At 46.6% G+C, this 20676-nt stretch overlaps 1 long non-coding RNA gene across 1 annotated transcript in view; it reads left to right on the top strand.

The window, feature by feature from the left end:
- LOC143934866 (uncharacterized) overlaps nucleotides 1-16635 on the top strand; it is a 38492-nt gene extending 21857 nt beyond the window's left edge. The window contains exon 3 of the long non-coding RNA XR_013263396.1: nucleotides 16553-16635. This is a non-coding gene — a long non-coding RNA (uncharacterized LOC143934866). The remainder of the gene's footprint in view (nucleotides 1-16552) is intronic.
- Nucleotides 16636-20676: the final 4041 nt, after the last annotated feature.

Here is a 20676-nt window from a genome sequence, read left to right as displayed (position 1 = left end):
AAGGGGGAACGCGCAGCAGATCTCTCCTGAACGAGGTGGAGCCCATATTCCTCTGGGCCGAAAGGAATCTGAAGGACCTGAGGGCAGTCTATCTGCCCGGCCATCTCAACTCAAGGGCGGACGGCCTTTCCCGCAGGTTCGCAGACACCAACGAGTGGTCCTTACACCCGGAAATCTTCAACTGGATAATGATCCAGTGGGGGCCCCTCGAGCTGGACCTCTTTGCGACGGCATCCAACACCAAGCTTCCAAGGTTTATCTCGAGGTTTCCGCACCCCCAGGCGGAGGCAACAGATGCCCTCTCTGCCCCTTGGGCATGCGATCGGGCCTACGCTTTTCCCCCACGGCCCCTCATACCGAGTTTCCTGTCAAGACTCGTGAGGGAGACTTCGACGGTGATAGCGATTCTACCATACTGGCCAAGAAGGCCTTGGTTCCCTACGGCAATGGATCTGAGCACCAGTCCTCCAGTCAAGGTTCCAATAGTACCCCTCCTCCTGTTGCAAGGATGTCACACCCACCCAGATCCCCGCAGGCTGGACCTTCACATCTGGCAACTGAAAGGAAAAGGTTCCAATCCCTAGGGTGCTCCGACAAAGTGATCGCAACCCTGCTCAAAGCGAGAAAACCATCCACAAACAACATATATGATAAAGTATGGAACAACTTCAGGACCTTCATGCTTGATAGAAACTGTAATCCAGGTTCCCCTTCGTCATCTCAAATTCTTGAGTTCCTGCAGGCAGGCCTGGACCTGGGTCTTGCATTATGTACATTGAAGGTACAGGTGTCAGCGATCTCAGCAGCAACCAGTAGAAGATGGGCGGAGGACCCATTGTTAATCCAATTCTTTAAGGCCGTCAGGAAGATCAGACCACCGACCAAACAATCTTTTCCCACTTGGGACCTTACGGTCATCCTGGAGTCCTTAGCCAATCCACCCTTTGCCCCTTCGGACTCAATATCACTCTGGAACCTAACTTTAAAATTAGCCTTTCTGGTAGCCATAACCTCCGGCAGACGGGTGTCAGAGCTCCAAGCTTTGGGAGCAGATCAGGATCACATTATATTTTACCCAGATAGAGTGGAACTTAGAACAGTACGAGGGTTCATTCCCAAGGTCGCTTCATCCTTGAGCATGTCAGAACCCTGGGCACTCCCAACATTTTCTGAACAGGACTCTGTCACTCTTCATGAATTAGACATCGCCTCCACTCTGAAATGCTATCTCCAAGCCACAGCTCCATTCCGGGCTTCCATCAGACTGTTCATAATTCCCTGGGGAAAACATAAAGGAAAGGAGGCATCAGCCAGAACGATCGCTTCATGGATCGTCAAACTCATCCACAAGGTGTACAGGACAAAGGGACTAGAGACCCCTTCGGCGGTCAGGGCGCACTCCACAAGAGCGGTTTCTGCCTCTTGGGCGGCAAGAGCGAATGTGTCGATCGAAACTATTTGTCGGGCAGCAACCTGGTCATCCCAACACACATTCCTGAAACATTACAGGGTGGACCCAGGAGCTCTCTCCTCAGTGGAGTTTGGCAGACAGGCAGTCACTTCGGCCTTCGCCTCTTCTAAATAATAAATTCTTTAAATAAACCTCTAAGCATTATCCCACCCGTCTCAGCTAGTTATTTGTCACAGGTATGCTGCCATGGAGGCACCAGGAAAACAGAAAATTGTACCATACTTACCGTAATTTTCTTTTCCTGGTGCCTATCCATGGCAGCATACATTCCCACCCTCGGTATTCTATATTAACGAGAATGCGGGGGCTGTACTAACCTTTTCTTTTATAATATTCACTAGTCTTGAGGGAGGAGCCAAGGCGGAGCTTGTCACAGGTATGCTGCCATGGATAGGCACCAGGAAAAGAAAATTACGGTAAGTATGGTACAATTTTCTGTTATTCTGTCAGATCAGCCGCATCATCAATTTTGGTGACACATAAAGCTGTGAAAATGAAAAGCGAATTTTTGTGCATATGATGGGCTAACTACACAGTTAACATTGCTAGACATATTTTCCGTTCTCTTTACAGCGCATGCACAGGAAAAATGATTGTATTTTACTTCCGCGTGCAGGCGAAGTGTCCACGGTAGTAAAATCCAATCGTTAGGCTCCTTTCACACTTGTGCGACTTGAAAGTCATGCAATTTTTGCCACGATTTTTACCGTGACTTTGATGCGATTTTGATGTGACTTGAAGGAATACTTATGTAATCTTGAGGTCTCTGCCTCAAGTCGCATCAAAATCGTACCAAAGTAGTGCAGTAACTACTTTGAAGTCGCTGTGACTGGAAGACCCACAGATATGAACGGTACTCATTGGAAATCTTGGGGTACGACTTGTCATGCGACTTTGTAGTCCCAAGTTGCATGATAAGTCACACAAGTGTAAAAGGAGCCTCATTATGCACTGTAAAGACTACGGACAAATCTGATGGCTAGCAGTCTTACCTGTGAAGTTGGACCATCAGAATGCAGAAAATACACACAAAAACACACTTTTTATTTACACGACTGTTTGTGCATCACCGAAAGTCGCAATATTGGCTGCTCCTATAGATCGCTTGATCTGACAGAACACCTGCTACCCAGGTCACTGAGCACAATCCTATACTGATATAATCATATACCAGACCCCATATGCAATAAAGAGAACCTGTCACTTCAACAAACTATCATATAGGGGCTTGTTAAGTGAAAAAATTTATAAAATAAAAACTAAAACCATCCCCACCAACCCTGATATCTGCATGTGAATAAATGTTTTTTTTTTATCGTAATTATTCCAGTACTTTCAAATAGTTTTATATTGTTCTATTAAAAACTGTTGATTTTTTCCTATTTTGTCTGTGTTATTTTTTATACCACTATTTAAAAAATGGTCATGGTTGGAGGAATTAAAATAAATAAATAATAATCTAAGGATCCAGGGGGCATAGAAATCTCAGGACCAGAACACAGAAAAATATTACCATAAAGCAGGATAAAATGTATTTTTGTGTTATAAAAATTAGACAGCTCTCTCATTCAGTTATATAGCTACTAAATTAGACACATGTCCCAGAAGGCATTCCTGTCCTTCTTAACATGAATATCTTCTTTAGCATAAACCAACTAAATATTAAAGGGTTAAATAATTAATCTGAATGAGGATATCTTCTTATCCTGACTCTGTCCTCTCTGTCTATAAAGCAGTCTGTAAGTGTACTACTGCTAGCTGATCATTGATTTAGTGTAGTGTTCTCTACTGGTGGTGACTCATGGTTCTTTTAGTGTACTATGTTCTAAAAACTGATATGATTCTTTCACTCGGTAACTCGGTAACTTGTACGATTCTTTAACTCGGTAACAAGTACGATTCTTTAACTCGGTAACAAGTACGATTCTTTAACTCGGTAACAAGTACGATTCTTTAACTCGGTGTACTGTTCGATTCTTTAACTCGGTGTACTGTGTACTCCTGGCTCTTGTTTTAAGTTTGTATCCAGTTCCTGAGTGTCACTGTGCTTTGAGTCAGCTGATTGGTTGCAGGGAGGGGCCGAGCTCTCTCACTCTAGGATCATATTACCACTGCCAGCTCTGCTGCTCTGCTATGTACTGAGTGCAGAGTGAACTGTTTCAAACGAATCAGTTCACTGAAAAGAATCGATTCATCCAGTTCACTAAAAAGAACCGGTTCAAAAGAACGATTCGTTCATGAACTGGACATCACTAGTAAATATACTGCATGTACAAGGAATATTATTCAGGAAGCACACACACACACTATATATATATTGTGTTCTGTACATATATACACACACATATCTAAACTCAGCTGATACTTTTTTCTGTACAGCTTTTCATTTAAAAAGAAAAAAAAATTATTAAAAAAATAATAATCACAGCAACACAATTCATTTATGCATCTAGACGTATTGAAGACAACTTTATGAAGTTCAAACTGTGCATATTAATTTTGAAAAATTGTGCTTGTGTTTTGGTGTTAGGCCCCTATCACACGGGATGGATCAGTAATGATCTGCCCCGTGATGATCCGTTTGCTCAGCGGGGATCGCTCTGTTGTCCCCGCTGAGCCGGAGGATAACAGGGCGGTCCCAGTACACTGTGCATGGACCGCCCTGTCAGCTCTCCGCTCTCCTCTATGGGGGATCGTCTGTCCGTGTTCATCCGATCCGCTCTGCAGACGGATAGAAAAATAGGATTTTCCTCCGACTGCAGAATCGGACAATTGCGGAGGCGGACGATATCGGGTGTTTGCGGATGTTCATCAGCCGACACCCACTATCCCATAGGAATGCATGTATGTCCGTACTTCATCCGCAAACGGATGGATGAAATACGCACATAATGTCCGCATGTGTGAATGGGGCCTTAGATGGGATGGTGGGAGTATTTAAAAAAACTGCTTATTTACAACTATTTGCACAAACAACTTTCTCTATGTTACATACAGTGGTGTGAAAAAGTGTTTGCCCCCTTCCTCATTTCCTGTTCCTTTGCATGTTTGTCACACTTAAGTGTTTCGGAACATCAAACCAATTTAACCACTTGCTTACAGGGCACTTAAACACCTTCCTGCCCAGACCAATTTTCAGCTTTCGGTGCTCTCACAATTTGAATGACAATTACTCAGTCATGCAACACTGTACCCAAATGAATTTTTTGTCCTTTTTTCCCCACAAATAGAGCTTTCTTTTGGTGGTATTTGATCACCTCTGGGGTTTTTATTTTTTGCGCTATAAATGAAAAAAGACCGAAAATTTTGAAAAAAAACGCATATTTCTTTGTTTCTGTGACAGAATTATGCAAATTATTAATTTTTCTTCATAAATTTTGGTCACAATTTATACTGCTACATATCTTTGGTAAAAATAACCCAAATTAGTGGATATTATTTGGTCTTTGTGAAAGTTAGAGAGTCTACAAGCTGTGGTGCGAATCGCACAAAATTGATCACATCTGATGTACTGGTGGCCTATCTCGCTTCTTGTGACCCGAACAAGCCAGGAAAGTACAAATACCCCCCAAATGACCCCTTTTTGGAAAGTAGACATTCCAAGGTATTTAGTAAGAGGTATAGTGAGCTTTTTGATGTTGTCATTTTTTTCCCACAATTCTTTGCAAAATTAAGATTTTTCATTTTTTTTTTTTTCTCCACAAAATTGTCATTGTAATAGGTTATTTCTCTCACGTGGCATGTGTATACCACAAATGACACCCCCCAAAAAATTCTGCTACTCCTCCTGAGTATTACAATACCACATGTGTGGGACTTTTTCACAGCCTGGCCACATAGAGAGGCCCAACATGCAGGTAGCGCCATCATGTGTTCTAGGAACATAAGTTACACATCTAACTTGTTGACTATTTATTACACTTTTGAAGCACCAGGACAATGACACGTGACACTGATGACAGATGGCACTGATACGTGGCAATGATGACAGGTGGCACTGATGACAGATGGCACTAATATGTGGCACTGATGACAGATGGCACTAATACGTGGCACTGATGACACGTGGCACTGAAACGTGGCACCGATGACAGATGGCACTAATACGTGGCACTAATATGTGCCACCGATGACAGATGGCACTAATACATGGCACCGATGACGCGTGACACTGATGACAGATGGCACTGATAAGTGGCATTGATGACACGTGACACTGACAACAGATGGCACGTGACACTGACAGGTGGCACTGATGACAAATGGCACTGATACGTGGCACTGATGACAGATGGCACTATGTGGCACTGATGACACGTGGCACTGACGGCAGGTGGCACTGGGGGCAGGTGGCACTGGGGGCAGGTGGCACTGGGGGCAGGTGGCACTGACGGCAGGTGGCACTGGGGTGGATGGCACTGGGGGCAGGTAGCACTGGGGTGGATGGCACTGGGGGCAGGTAGCACTGGGGTGGATGGCACTAGGGGCAGGTAGCACTGGGGTGGATGGCACTAGGGGCAGGTAGCACTGGGGTGGATGGCACTGGGGGCAGGTAGCACTGGGGTGGATGGCACTGGGGGCAGGTAGCACTGGGGTGGATGGCACTGGGGCAGATGGCACTGCTGGGGGCGGATGGCACTGCTGGGGGCGGATGGCACTTTTTATTTCATTTTTTTAATTTATTTTTTTTCCACAATCAGAACGGCTGCCGCTGCAGCCGTTCATCTCTCCCCTCTCGCACTGTCTGTGCGAGGAAGGAGAGCGGCGCTGCGAGATGATCTCATATGTTTACAAATGAGATCATCTCCCATTGGACACGCCGATCACGCTGTAAACGGCCGCTGTGATTGGCCGTTTACAGCGATCTGTGTTTGCCTGTCCCCGGGGGACACGGCGAACACAGAACTTCCGCGATGCGCGCCCGCGGCGGCGTGCATTGCGGAAGTAAACATCAGGCCGTCCAGGGACGACCGCCCGGACGAACGCGCCTGCTCTACGGCCGTCATTCGGCTATAGGGCGGGCGCGAGGAGGTTAAACAATAGTCAAGGACAACACAAGTAAACACATAATGCAATTTGTAAATGAAGGTGTTTATTATTAAAGGTGAAAAAAAATCCAAACCATCATGGCCCTGTGTGAAAAAGTGATTGCCCCCCTTGTTAAAACATACTATAACTGTGGTTGTCCACACCTGAGTTCAATTTCTCTAGCCACACCCAGGCCTGATTATTGCCACACCTGTTCACAATCAAGGCATCACTTAAATAGGAGCTGCTTGACACAGTAAGGTCCACCAGAAGATCCTTAAAAGCTACACATCATGCCGAGACCCAAAGACATTCAGGAACAATTGAGAAAGGAAGTAATTGAGATCAATCAGTCTGGAAAGGGTTATAAAGCCATTTCCAAAGCTTTGGGAATCCAGCGAACCACAGTGAGAGCCATTATCCACAAATGGCGAAGACATGGAACAGTGGTGAACCTTCCCAGGAGTGGCCGGCCGCCCAAAATTACCCCAAGAGCGCAGCGACGACTCATCCAAGAGGTCACAAAAGACCCCACAACAACATCCAAGGAACTGCAGGCCTCACTTGCCTCAGTTAAGGTCAGCGTTCATGCCTCCACCATCAGGAAAAGACTGGGCAAAAATGGCCTGCATGGCAGAGTTCCAAGGAGAAAACCACTGCTGAGCAAAAAGAACATCAAAGCTCGTCTCAATTTCTCCACAACACATCTTGATGATCCCCAAGACTTTTGGGACAACATTCTGTGGACCGATGAGACAAAAGTGGAACTCTTTGGAAGGTGTGTGTCCAAGTATATCTGGCGTAGAAGGAACACTGCATTCCATAAAAAGAACATTATACCAAAAGTAAAATATGGTGGTGGTAGTGTGATGGTCTGGGGCTGTTTTGCTGCTTCAGGACCTGGAAGACTTGCCGTGATAAAAGGAACTATGAATTCTGCTGTCTACCAAGAGATCCTGAAGGAGAATGTCCGACCATCTGTTCGTGTACTCAAGCTGAAACGAACTTGGGTTCTGCAGCAGGACAATGATCCTAAACACACCAGCAAGTCCACCACCGAATGGCTGAAGAAAAACAAAATGAAGACTTTGGAGTGGCCTAGCCAAAGTCCTGACCTGAATCCTGTTGAGATGTTGTGGTATGACCTTAAAAAGGCCGTTCATGCTCGAAAACCCTCTAATGTAACTGAATTAGGACAATTCTGCAAAGATGAGTGGGCCAAAATTCCTCCAGGACGCTGTAAAACCTCATTGCACGTTATCGCAAACGCTTGGTTGCAGTTGTTGCTGCTAAGGGTGGCCCAACCAGTTATTAGGTTTAGGGGGCAATCACTTTTTCACACAGGGCCATGATGGTTTGGATTTTTTTCACCTTTTAATAATAAACACTTTAATTTACAAATTGCATTTTGTGTTTACTTGTGTTGTCCTTGACTATTGTTTAAATTGGTTTGATGTTCTGAAACACTTAAGTGTGACAAACATGCAAAGGAACAGGAAATGAGGAAGGGGGCAAACACTTTTTCACACCACTGTAGATAATCGGAATAAAAATAAGAAAATATTCCCCCAACACATCGAATCACATCAGCACATCAAACCGCTTTGCCCCACCACATCGCATCGAAACACATCACCCAAGCACATCGCATCGCCCCAGCACATCGAATCGCATCTCCCCAGAACATCGAATCGCATAACCCCCAGCACATTGCATCACCCCAGCACATCGATTCGCCCCCAGCACATCACATTGGCCCCAGCACATCGAATCGCATCTCCCCAGCACATCGCATCGCCCAAAGCACATTGCATCACCCCCAAAACATTGAATCGCATCAGCACATCGAATCGCTTCGCCCCAACACATCGAATCCCATCGCCCAATCGCATTGCATCTCCCCAGAACATCAACTCTCCCCAAAGCACATTGCATCACCCGCAACACATCGAATCGCATCGCCCCAGCACATCACATCAAATCACATCGCATCGCCCCCAGCATATTACATCACATTGCCCCAGCACATAGAATCGCATCTCCCCCAGCACATAGAATCGCATCTCCCCCAGCACATCGAATCGCAACACCCCCAGCACATTGAATCACCCCCAGCACAATGCATCGCCCAAAGCACATTGCATCGCCCAAAGCACATTGCATCACCCCCAACACATCGAATCGCATCAGCACATCGAATCGCTTCACCCCAACACCTCGAATCCCATTGCCCAATCGCATCACATCTCCCCAGAACATCGAATCGCCCCCAGCACATCACATCGAATCGCATCACCCCAGCACATCGCATCGCCCCCCAGCACATCACATCGAATCGCATCACCCCAGCACATCGCATCGCCCCCCCAGCACTTGGCATCACATCGAATTGCATCTCCCCCAGCACATCGAATCGCATCTCCCCCAGCACATCGAATCGCATCTCCCCCAGCACATCGAATCACATCTCCCCAGCACATCGAATCACCCCCAGCACATCGCATCTCCCAAAGTACATTGTATCACCCGCAACACATCGAATCGCATCGCCCCCAGCACATCACATCGAATCGCATCACCCCAGCACACCGCATCGCCCCCCCAGCACTTGGCATCACATCGAATTGCATCTCCCCCAGCACATCGAATCGCATCTCCCCCAGCACATCGAATCGCATCTCCCCCAGCACATCGAATCACATCTCCCCAGCACATCGAATCACCCCCAGCACATCGCATCTCCCAAAGTACATTGTATCACCCGCAACACATCGAATCGCATCGCCCCCAGCACATCACATCGAATCGCATCGCCCCAGCACATCGCACCACATTGCTCCCAGCACATAGGATCGCATCACCCTCAGCACATCGAATCGCATCACCCTCAGCACATCGAATTGCATCTCCCCCAGCACATCGAATCACATCTCCCACGAACATCGAATCACCCCCAGCACATCGCATCGCCCAAAGCACATTGCATCACCCCCAACACATCAAATTGCATCAGCACATCGAATCGCTTCACCCCAACACCTAGAATCCCATCGCCCAATCGCATCACATATCCCCAGAACTTCAAATCGCCCCCAGCACATCACATCGCATCACATCGCATCACATCGAATCACATCAGCACATCGAATCGCTTCGCCCCAACACATCGAATCCCATCGCCCAATCGCATCTCCCCAGAACATCGAATCTCCCCAAAGCCCATTGCATCACCCACAACACCTTACATCAGAGTCCCACTTTATAGCAGAGTATCGCCCCCTTGCATCAGAGTGTGGCAGAGTGCCCCCTTACACATACACTATATTGTCAAAAGTATTGGGACACCTGCCTTTACACACGAACACACACAAACTTTAATGGAATATCAGTCTTCGTCCATAGGGTTCAATATTTAGTTGGCACACTCTTTGCAGTTCTAACAGCTTCAACTATTCTGGGAAGGCTGTCTACAAGGTTTAGGAGTGTGTCTATGGGAATATTTGACCATTCTTCCAATAGTACATTTGTGAGGTCAGGCACTGATGTTGGACGAGAAAGGCCCATCTCTCAGCCTTCACTCTATTTCACCCCAAAGGTATTCTATTGGGTTGAGGTCAGGACTCTGCATTCCAGTCACGTTCCTTCACCCCAAACACACTCATCCATGTCTTTATGGATCTTGCTTTGTGCACTGGTCCAAATCACTTGGTGGAGGGGGGATTATGGTGTGGTGTTGTTTTTCAGGGGTTGGGCTTGGCCCCTAAATTCCAGTGAAGGCAACACTTAAGGTGTCAGCATACCAAGAAATGTTGGACAATTTCATGCTCTCAACTTTGTGGGAAGTTTGAGGAAGGCCCCTTTCTGTTCCAACATGACTGTGCACCAGTGTACAAAGCATAATCCATAAAAGACATGGATGAGCGAGTTTGGGGTGGAGGAGCTTTACTGGGCTGGACAGATTCTTGACCTCAACCCAATAGAACACCTTTGGGATGAATTAGAGCAGAGAATCCCAAGCCAAGCCTACTCGTCCAAATCAGTGCCTGACTTCACAAATGCTCTTCCTGGAAGAATGGTCAAACATTCCCAAAGACACACACCTAAACCTTGTGGTCAGCCTGCCCAGAAGAATTGAAGCTGTTGTAGCTGCAAAAGGGTGGGCCAACTCAATAGTGAATCCTCATTGACCACCAAGGGGAGACGTGCTGCCCATCACTGAGCACCAAGGGGAGACGTGCTGCCCATCACTGAGCACCAAGGGGAGACGTGCTGCCCATCATTGACCACCAAGGGGAGACGTGCTGCCCATCATTGACCACCAAGGGGAGACGTGCTGCCCATCATTGACACACCAAAGGGAGACATGCTGCCCATCATTGACCACCAAGGGGAGACATGCTGCCCATCATTGACCACCAAGGGGAGACATGCTGCCCATTGACCACCAATGGGATGAACGTGCCCTGGAGTTAAAGGCTAAATGCATCTTTAAAGAAAAATAAATGTATAAAATGAAGAAAAAATGTGTACCCTTCACTTACTTTAGATTGAACAGCAGCCCAGCCATACTGGATCATTCCAGTCAGAAGGAAGAAAGAAATGACTGCAGATCCAGAACTTCCGATTGCCTTTTATATTGTTTCACAAAGATAACACCAAAGACACCAAACTATGGTCATGTGGACGCATTTCACACATACATCTTGTGCTCATTCCAGTCATCTGCAACGAGATATTGGTAACATTAAAAAACACAAGGAGGATGATATGGGGTTTTAGGCCCCAATTATTGCATTAACAACCTTTAAAACACACTGCACTCAATTGTAATATTGACAAGCTAGGCATTTTAAAACAATAAAATGCTTTCCTGGCTTCCAAAAAAATAAAGCATTCAGCAGTAAAAAATATACATAATTTTCACATTAAACAATATGGTTCTAATGCTAACTAATAACCGTACTAAAGCCTAACAAAAAAATAAAAATAAATCAATGATGTGCATTGTGTCTGAATACTGCTCTGTTGGGACCACAAAGAGCTGGAAACCAATGGGAAATCAATCACAATGCATTCTATGCTGTGCCAGGCTGGGCATGAATCAGCAGCAAAGGGCAAATTAATGGCATTGTATACAAACAATGCTACCGTGGGCTTGGGAGGGGGTCCTGTGGAAAGCCTAGCTGCAACAAATGGGCAGCAAGAAATCTATGTGCATTGCATCTGAACACCGCTCTGTTGGGACCACAAAGGCCGAATTAATGGCATTGTATAAAACCAATGCTACAGTGGGCTTGATTGTGCAACACATCATTTGCATTTCATATAACTGGCTCCCCTAGAGCAGCCAATCACTATCTGCATTGCTTATGAATGCTGCTTTGTTGGGACCACAAAAAGCATATGCGCAAGGTGAAATCATTTGCAATGCATTCTACACTGCTCCAAGTTGGGCATATAAATGTGTAGTGGAGGGGAATTAATGGCATTGTAAACAAACAATGCTTCAGTGGGCTTGATTGCACAACACATCATTTGAATTTCATATAAACCAAAGGTCGGCTCTAATAGAGCAGCCATTTACTATTTACATTGCCTATGAAATCTGCTCTGTTGGGACCACAGAGCATATGCGCAAGGGGAAATCACTGGCAATGCATTCTACACTGCTCCAAGGTGGGCATACTAATGAGCAGCAAACGGGTAGTTAACAGCATTATATACAAACAATGCTACAGTGGGCTTGGGAGGGGGTCCTGTCTAAATCCTGCTCTAGCAAATGGGCAGCAAGTGATATCTACGTGCATTGTGCCTGAACCCTACTCATCATATGGTTTAAATTATGGACGTTTAAACCTATTTGTGTGGGAATGGCATGTGTCATACCTTTTCCCCTATGGGGAGAAGACATCTTGACCCAGTCCCTAAAGTCTGAACCAAGAATAGGGCACATTGATTTTGGCCTGGCCAAAGTTTGTTGGCTGTAGTATGGTGCCCTCATACTCTAACCAAGAAAAGCTAAGAACCATTCCAAGATCAAAACACTGAATTCCCAGGAAGAAAGGATAAACAGTTAGAATAGGATCTGCCATTCACTTTATAGGCCATAACCAAACATTTGGACTGCCTGCCATGTTGCCCTAGAAGCAGTTGGAAGAGAGAGAGAGACTGAATCAGATCTAGCCCGGCCTTCTCAGAGGAATGAGCACTCTTCCGCAAGTCCAGCACGAACTGAGATTGACCCAGTCCCTCAGCCTTCTACTTCAGAACAACCTAGCAACCAGACTAGAGGCTTAATTATAGCTTACAATTGAAATGTAAGATGGTCTTCCAACAGCCGCCCTTTACTTCCAGAGAGCGGGGGCTCTCTGTAGACTTTCCCAAGAGGGATCAGACTGAAATCCCTGCTCTCTTTCTTATTCCTAACTCCATCCAGCAATATTTTTGGATCCACAAAATTCAGTGGGTAAACCCAAGCAATGAGTTCTGATTAAAGCTCATAACTCAGGCAGTTGATTGAGCTATATACTTTTTCATTCCTAACGCAGTCAAGCAATATTTTTGGGTCCACAAAATTCAGTGATGAACCCAAGCAATGAGTTATGATTAAAGCTCATAACTCTGACACTGCTTCTATAGCATGTTAGACAATTTATTTTATCATCCTTAACCACTTAAGGACCGCCGCATGGCAATGTACATCGGTGCAATGCCACCGACAGGCACAAGGGCAGCACAGTGGTGTAGTGTAGTGGTTAGCACTCTCACCTAGCAGTAAGAAGGGTCACTGGTTCAAATCCCAACCACAACACTACCTGCCTGGAGTTTGCATGTTCTCCCTGTGCCTACGTGGGTTTCCTCCGGGTACTCCAGTTTCCTCCCACAATCCAAAGACATGCAGGACCTTGGATTGTGGGCTCCTTGAGGGTAGGGACCAATGTGAGTGTGCAATGTACAGGAATAGGGACAATTGTAGACATTCACTCAGATTGAACTGGATGGACTGGTGTCTTTTTTTTAACCTAACTAACTATGAAACTATGAAAGCACGTACATGTACATGCTCCCCTTTCAGCGGGTGGGGGGTCCGATCGGACCCCCCTCCCGCTGGATGCGGCGGTCCGTTTCGCTTCAGGAGCAATCCGGGATGAGGGGATGGCCGTTGGTTTCTGGCCATCCCCTCTCGATCGCTCCTGGCGAATGAGAAGCTTCCCCCGCTGTGTATAGTAAACACAGGCAGGGATCTCATTCTCCTCGGGGCGGTCTTATTGACCGGACTACGAGGAGAACAGTGAAAGTAAGTGTGCACCAACACTACACTGACATGTAGGCACACATAGACGCACAAACCCCCCCTCCCCCTCCCAGTCACAGTGTCACTGATTGCAGTGATCATTTATTTATTGATCACTGCATTTAGTGTCAGTTGTGACAGTAAAAGCTGTCAGGGCAGTTAATGTTAGGTCCAGGGTAGCCCCCTACCCCCCCAATAAAGGTTTAACCCCCTGATTGCCCCTAGAGTTAACCCTTTCACCCCCTTTTGCCAGTGTCACTAAGCAATAGTTTTTCTGATCGCTGCATTAGTGTCACTGGTGCCGCTAAGTAGCTAGTTATTTTTTTAGGTTCACCACCCAATAACGGTTTTAACCCCCTGATTGCCCCTAGTTAACCCTTTCACCAGCGATCACCGTATAAGTGTCACTGGTGACGCTGGTTAGCCAGTTACTTATTTAGGTTCCCCGTCAGGTTTTTATATAGCGCCATGGACCCCCATATACTACCTAATAAAGATTTTAACCCCCTGGTTGCCGCTAGTTAACCCTTTCACCAGTGATCTCCGTATAAGTGTTATCACTTAAAATCTGATCACTTTTATTGCTGTCACAAGGAATGTGACAGTAATAGGCATGTGAATGGTACTCTTTATGGAGGTATAAGGGGTCTAAAAGACCCTCCTTTTGCACTTACAAGTATTCAGATCGCCAAAATCAGCGATTCTGAATACTGTTATTTTTTTAAATAAATCGGTGCTGTTGGGATTTTACATCGGAGACCCGATACAAACCAAATCTGGCTTTGTTCAGGTCTCAGCTTGGCGGGCGGACATGCCGACTGGTGGCTCAGGTCTACCAGTGGGACAGGAAGAGCGGCTGGAGGGGGGGTTGGACGTCCCCTCTCGAACGGCTTTTAGCCGCCTTGGTTGTTATCACTAAAAAGCCAACCGTTCTAAAAAAAAAAAAAAGTAACACCTTCAAGCCACGAACGCAAATTTGCATACAGTAAGAGCGACGTCGTGCCCAAATATTGTCCTTTTCCTTTATTTTTTTATTTTTTCCCCACAAATAAAACTTTCCTGGTGCCACCATGGCAGCATACCTGTGATAGCTCCGCCCCAAAGTCCTCCCCTCAGGATAGTTAATAGCTTATAAAAATGACAACCCTACCTCCCCAGCATTCTCCTTTTTTTCCTCATACCTAACGGATAGTGTTTGGACGTATCTTACCTCTGCCCTGGGCAGTTTTCCGTCTGGGTTCTGGCCTCTCCCAGATGCAGTCCCTGGTCTTGGGTTGCTAACTAGCGCTTATAAGAGGGGAGCCACTTCTGGGGGTCTTTTGGGGCAGCAGCCACTTCCTATATTGGAATTCGGTTCTGCTTATATATATATATATATATATATATATATATATATATCATAGTTTCCAACATTGTAAAAAAAAAATCGGGACACTTTTTTTGGCAGTAGGCGGAGCCGTGGTATAATCAGGGGATGGGGCATTACGTAAATAGTGGACGTGGCTTACATAGGGCGTGGCTCAAATGGGTGTGGTTAGAGTCTGAGATGGATGCTGGATGGAGAGGGAAAGGAGGGGGATGGAGAGGGAACGGGGGGGGGGAGAGGGAAAGGAGGGACAGCAGCCCCCCGATCCTACTCCACAATAGCAATATGTGTTTTCCAGAGTTTGACAATCAGCAGATAAAGATACGCCAAATACCTGGTGTTGGCGCTTCAATCATCCCGGCACCATGATTGTTATGGTGTCAGGATGATTGAAGCGCATTATTTCTATTATTACATTGTAACATGAAATGAAATCATTTAACTCACCATAATGCAGAATCAGTGGGAGCCATGAGCGCGTCACTAGCCATGTTGCCTGCCACCAGATGCCATCAGGTATCCCAAGCGGAGTCTGTCCTTACATCAGGTGCCCCATCAGAGGTACCTTCCTCACATCTGTGTCCATCAGCGGAGCCCCTCCTTACATCTGGTGGCCCCCGACATCCACAGACTGGCCCCTGACATCCACAGACTAGCCCCCACATTCACAGACTGGCCCCTAACATCCACAGACTGGCCCCCACATTCACAGACTGGCCCCCGACATCCACAGACTGGCCCCCGACATCCACAGACTGGCCCCCAACATCCACATACCATGACTGGCCCCCGACATCTGACTGGCCCCCGCCCCGACATCCACAGTGACAGACTGGCCCCCGACATGCCGCAGTTGCCGTGCGGAGACATTTAACTGTGGCGCCGCCCACTGCACTTTACACTGACACACACACACACTGGCAGCGGGGGTGGGCCAACTTCTGGTCTTCTTAAAAATGGCGGCCGGCGGAGACAATGTCCTCCCATAGACCTCTAGCGGCCGGCGGCAAAAAAACGGGAAATTCAATTTCCCGGGAAAAAACGAATTTCCCGGGAAAAAACGAATTTCCCGGGACATTTCCCAGGACAAAATTAATTCGGGACAAATGTCCTAATCCCGGGACAGTTGGCAACTATGATATATATATATATATATAATATAAAATCGGGGGGTGTATGGCCAGGGGGTTTCATGGGATTCTATTGTGCTTTTTTTAGTATTCTGTCCAGTCGCTTTCTGCCCTTGCCTGCCCTGCGATTATGAGTCAGCCGCTGCTAGACCAATACCCTTGCTTTCTTAGGTAAGGGTTTGTACCTCATGGTTTTTTTTCCCCGTTTTTTTTGTGTTTATCCCAGACTAAAAGAGTGCCTTGCACTATTACTTTCGTTTCAGCCCTATACACAAGAGAACGTCTAATCAGACATCTGGTCATCACAACGGACGCACACGCCCAAGTTCGGCGCACAGCCGCTCAACTAGCGCTCATCATTCTAAGGAAAGAGCAAGATCCAAAAGGCATCGGTCAGCTAGCCCTCCCAGGCAGGTAAAGAGGGAATGTAGGGCGTGATGTGCACCCCCCGATGACAGATAAACTGATCTGTAAAGACTGTTTTCAAGCCTGCACGGATCGCGAAAAGGCAGAGGTGGAACAAGTTACAGAGTTGATCAAAAGAGTGGTTAACCACTTGACCACTGGGCACTTAAACACCCTTAATAACCAGACCAATTTTCAGCTTTCGGTGCTCTCACATTTTGAATGACAATTACTCAGTCATGCAACACTGGACCTATATGAAATTTTTTTCCTTTTTTTCACACAAATAGAGCTTTCTTTTGGTGGTATTTAATCACCGCTCGGTTTTTTAGTTTTTGTGCTATAAAAGAAAAAATACAGAAAATTCTGTAAAAAAATGAATTTTTGTTTCTGTTATAAAATTTAGCAGATCGGGGGGGCGTGGCTTGGCACGCAACGGAGATGGCAGCCTAGAAAGAGAGCTCCGTCGGTTAGTGGCCCCAGCTCGTCTGTTTTCACCGGCGAACGAAACAAAATGAGCAAGCAGAATAGGCATCAGCATCAGACCCGTCCCCGCCGTTCAGCGGCAGCTAATTCTGGACGCGACATCTCGGATATCTTTAAAACACAGGCCTCAGCACTGAAGGTATCGGAGGAAGGCAAGATGGCGCCGGTCCATGCGGACGAGGACTACAGCGAGGATTCGCAGTCAGCCGCGGAGGACAACGGTAGGCGGAGTGTTCGCACTACTCACCCACTCACCTATGAGGACATGTCAGGCTTTGCGGCTGACATTAAGGCTTTGTTTTCTGCAGCCATTACGGATCTGAAGACCAGTTTCCTGGTTCTGCAGGAGAAAATGGCGGTCGTGGAGACTGCAGGGAAACTGAGGGACAAGTCCATAAGCAGACTAGACGAGGCTGTCACCGCACACTCCCTCCATTTCATTGAAATGAATAGACATTTAGAGGATTTAGACAATAGGGGGAGGCGTAATAATATCAGGGTGCGAGGCATACCGGAGTCTGTCGCGGCAGACCAAATCACCCCAGTTCTGCAGAGAGTTTTCAACACCCTTCTTGAACGGCCAGAAGATACCGCTATAGACTTTGTGAGGGCGCATAGGGCACTCAGAGCCAGAGGTCCTGACACATTACCTCCCCGGGATATAATTTGCTGCTTACAGAGCTTTACTCTTAAAGAGGATATAATGTCCAGGGCACGCAGGAATGATCAGATTGTATTCAATGGGGAGAACATTAAACTTTTTCAGGATCTATCCCAAATTACTTTGAAAAACCGAAGGGCCCTGCGTCCTCTTCTGGACCAACTGAGAGAGAAAGACCTGCGTTACTCATGGCATTTCCCTTTCGCCCTGTTAATTACCCACGGTGGTAAGCAACACATTCTACGCACGCCTGCGGACCTTCCAGAGTTCTGTGCGGCCCTCCAGATCGAGCTGATTACCTTACCTGATTGGTATCAGGAGTTTTCATTGCCACCTAAGGATAGAAGCCCACCTTTTTCTCCGATGGCTTCGCCAGAGAAACATCTCACCAAGAGGCAGAGACAGGGACGCAATGAAACACCGCCAAGGGGAACACCCCGAAGTTGTCCACACTCTTCTAGGAACCTGATGGAAGCCTAAAGCATATGACGCACCAATACCCGCCTGCAATTTTGGGATCCCCTTTTTGCTTTTCTTTTTTTTTCCTTTTTTGTCTTTTTTGCTATTTTGCTTTGTTAACGCAATTCTCTTTCCACTCGACCATCGCTTACTTACCACGACCACGCTGCTCCACTGCCGTCTGGGGTGGAGTGCTTCTACATGTTTGTTCACATACTCCCGACATGGAGCCTTATGGAAGCACAGTGTACAAAGACAGCTTTTGGGATTTTGACCATAACTCATTGGAGCTATAGTTCGAGTGTTTTGGCAGTTGTTAATTGTGGGACTAATACTCTGCTGGAGAATATCTGATTCCCTGAGTCCCGAACATATGTGGTTTTGTTTGTATGGTCAGGACCGGGGAGAGGCATGGACTCCGAAGTGATCGTGGGATGAGAGTACCCCGTGGGTCATTCTATGATGGTGGTGGGGGTTGCTTATAAGGGGTTGATTTCCTCTGTTCAGATTTTGGCGGGTGGTGTGCCTACTGTCCTAAAAGGTTAAATATGCTCAGATATTATGCTCGTAATCTGTCAAGCATGCTCATTGCTATTTATTAGCCATTGGTTTGCTTTAAACGTGCGTCGTTATAACAGACCGTTTAATACTTTTCATATGCTTTCTAGGGCCGCGCACGACGGTTCCTACTTGAATAAGTTGAGTACCCACTGTTGATTTAGTGATAGGTACTGTTTGTTATTTCTTCTCACGGTGCGGGCACCTGGTTAGATAACCTGAGGTGCTTCGCACGGTGAGTGTTGCTGTCTCCGGGGAGAGCCTCCCCGGACCCCTCAATAGTGTTCCAGACGGGTTCTTTTAGGACCTGTTCACGTGCACTAAAATTAACCCCCCGGGACGGTCAGTCCGTCTAAAGGGGGTGTAACCTACAACTCCTTCTTTATTTCTTTCTCATTTCTCTCATTCTCTTTGCTGCTCTTTAGCTCTCTCTTTTGCCTTATCACGACGCACGCGTTGGTGAAGATTTATTGTTCTCTACTGATTGCAACTAAAAATCTACCTTTTTGTTTTTGTGTGTATTGCTGGGACTATAATTGCAGGTACTGAACTCCGCACCTCCCTGAGTCTGAACCATGGCATATTCCGATTTGGGTCGTAATCCTACGGTGATCTCCCACAATGTTAAGGGGCTTAACATCCCTGAAAAGAGATCCACCTTAATGAGAGAACTTAAAAAAGGTAGGCCTAGTTTTATATTTCTACAAGAGACCCATTTTAAGACAGGCCACGTACCAATGCTCACTGACTCGTACTTCACTGAGGCGCATCACGCTACCAGTCCCGGGACCAAGTCAAAAGGGGTCTCGATACTGGTAGGCAGGGATGCTGCCTTTGAGGTAACCGACAAACTAGTTGACCCAGATGGGAGATTTCTCTTCCTAAAAGGGACATGCAGGGGGGCCCCCCTGACACTAGCTAACGTGTACTTTCCCAATTCAGCCCAGCTTACTTTTTGTCGGAAACTAACCACCGAGCTGCTCACATCGGTCTGCAAACTATTTCAGATCATGCCCCAATCTCCGTATCATTGGACTTGATGAGCACCCCTACCAAACATAATATGTGGAGATTAAACTCATCTCTACTGACGGATCCCACCTTGCTCCCTGATCTAGTTTCCTCCTTGACTGAATTTTTTAAGCTGAATAATACACCCGGGATGAGCCCCCTTGTGATTCTGGAAACCCACAAATGTCATATTAGGGGTGAGCTGATACGTATGGGCACCCGTAAAAAAAGGGAGAGAGACAAAATGATTATGGATCTGACCACAAAAATTCGATCATTAGAATCGCTACATAAACGCTCCCTTGCTGTTGACTCAGCGGGGGCATTACTTGAAGCCAGGAAAACTCTAAAACAGATATTAGATAATACCACCAGGAGATTTTTATTTTTTAAGAAGAAAATATACTATGAGCACGGGGATAAAACGGGCAAGATCTTGGCGAGAGCCCTGAAAACCCGGACAACCCACAACCACATTAAGGGCATTACTGCTATGGGTGGACGAATTGACAGTGAAACTGAGAAGATTGCCCGACATTTCCAAAATTATTACACGGCCCTCTATAACCTCCCGACTATGCACAAACCATCAGATATACAGGGTGATCGGGCTCAGGCGATACAGGCCTACCTAGACGCAGCGGACCTTCCCAAGCTAGATGAGGGGGACTGTATTCAGCTAGACAGGCCCTTCGATGATGCGGAAATCAAGATTATTAGGGAGTTGAAAACGGGCAAAAGTCCTGGGCCTGACGGGCTTAGTGCCATCTACTATAAGACATTCATGGACATTTTACTTACCCCTTT

The sequence above is a fragment of the Lithobates pipiens genome, unplaced genomic scaffold (genome assembly GCF_037356315.1).
Source record: "Lithobates pipiens isolate NorthernLeopardFrog02 unplaced genomic scaffold, aLitPip1_a1.2 Scaffold_28, whole genome shotgun sequence".
NCBI classification, from domain to species: Eukaryota; Metazoa; Chordata; class Amphibia; order Anura; family Ranidae; genus Lithobates; species Lithobates pipiens.
Note: the sequence above shows the minus strand (reverse complement) of the source record. Positions and strands in the feature narration are given on the sequence as shown.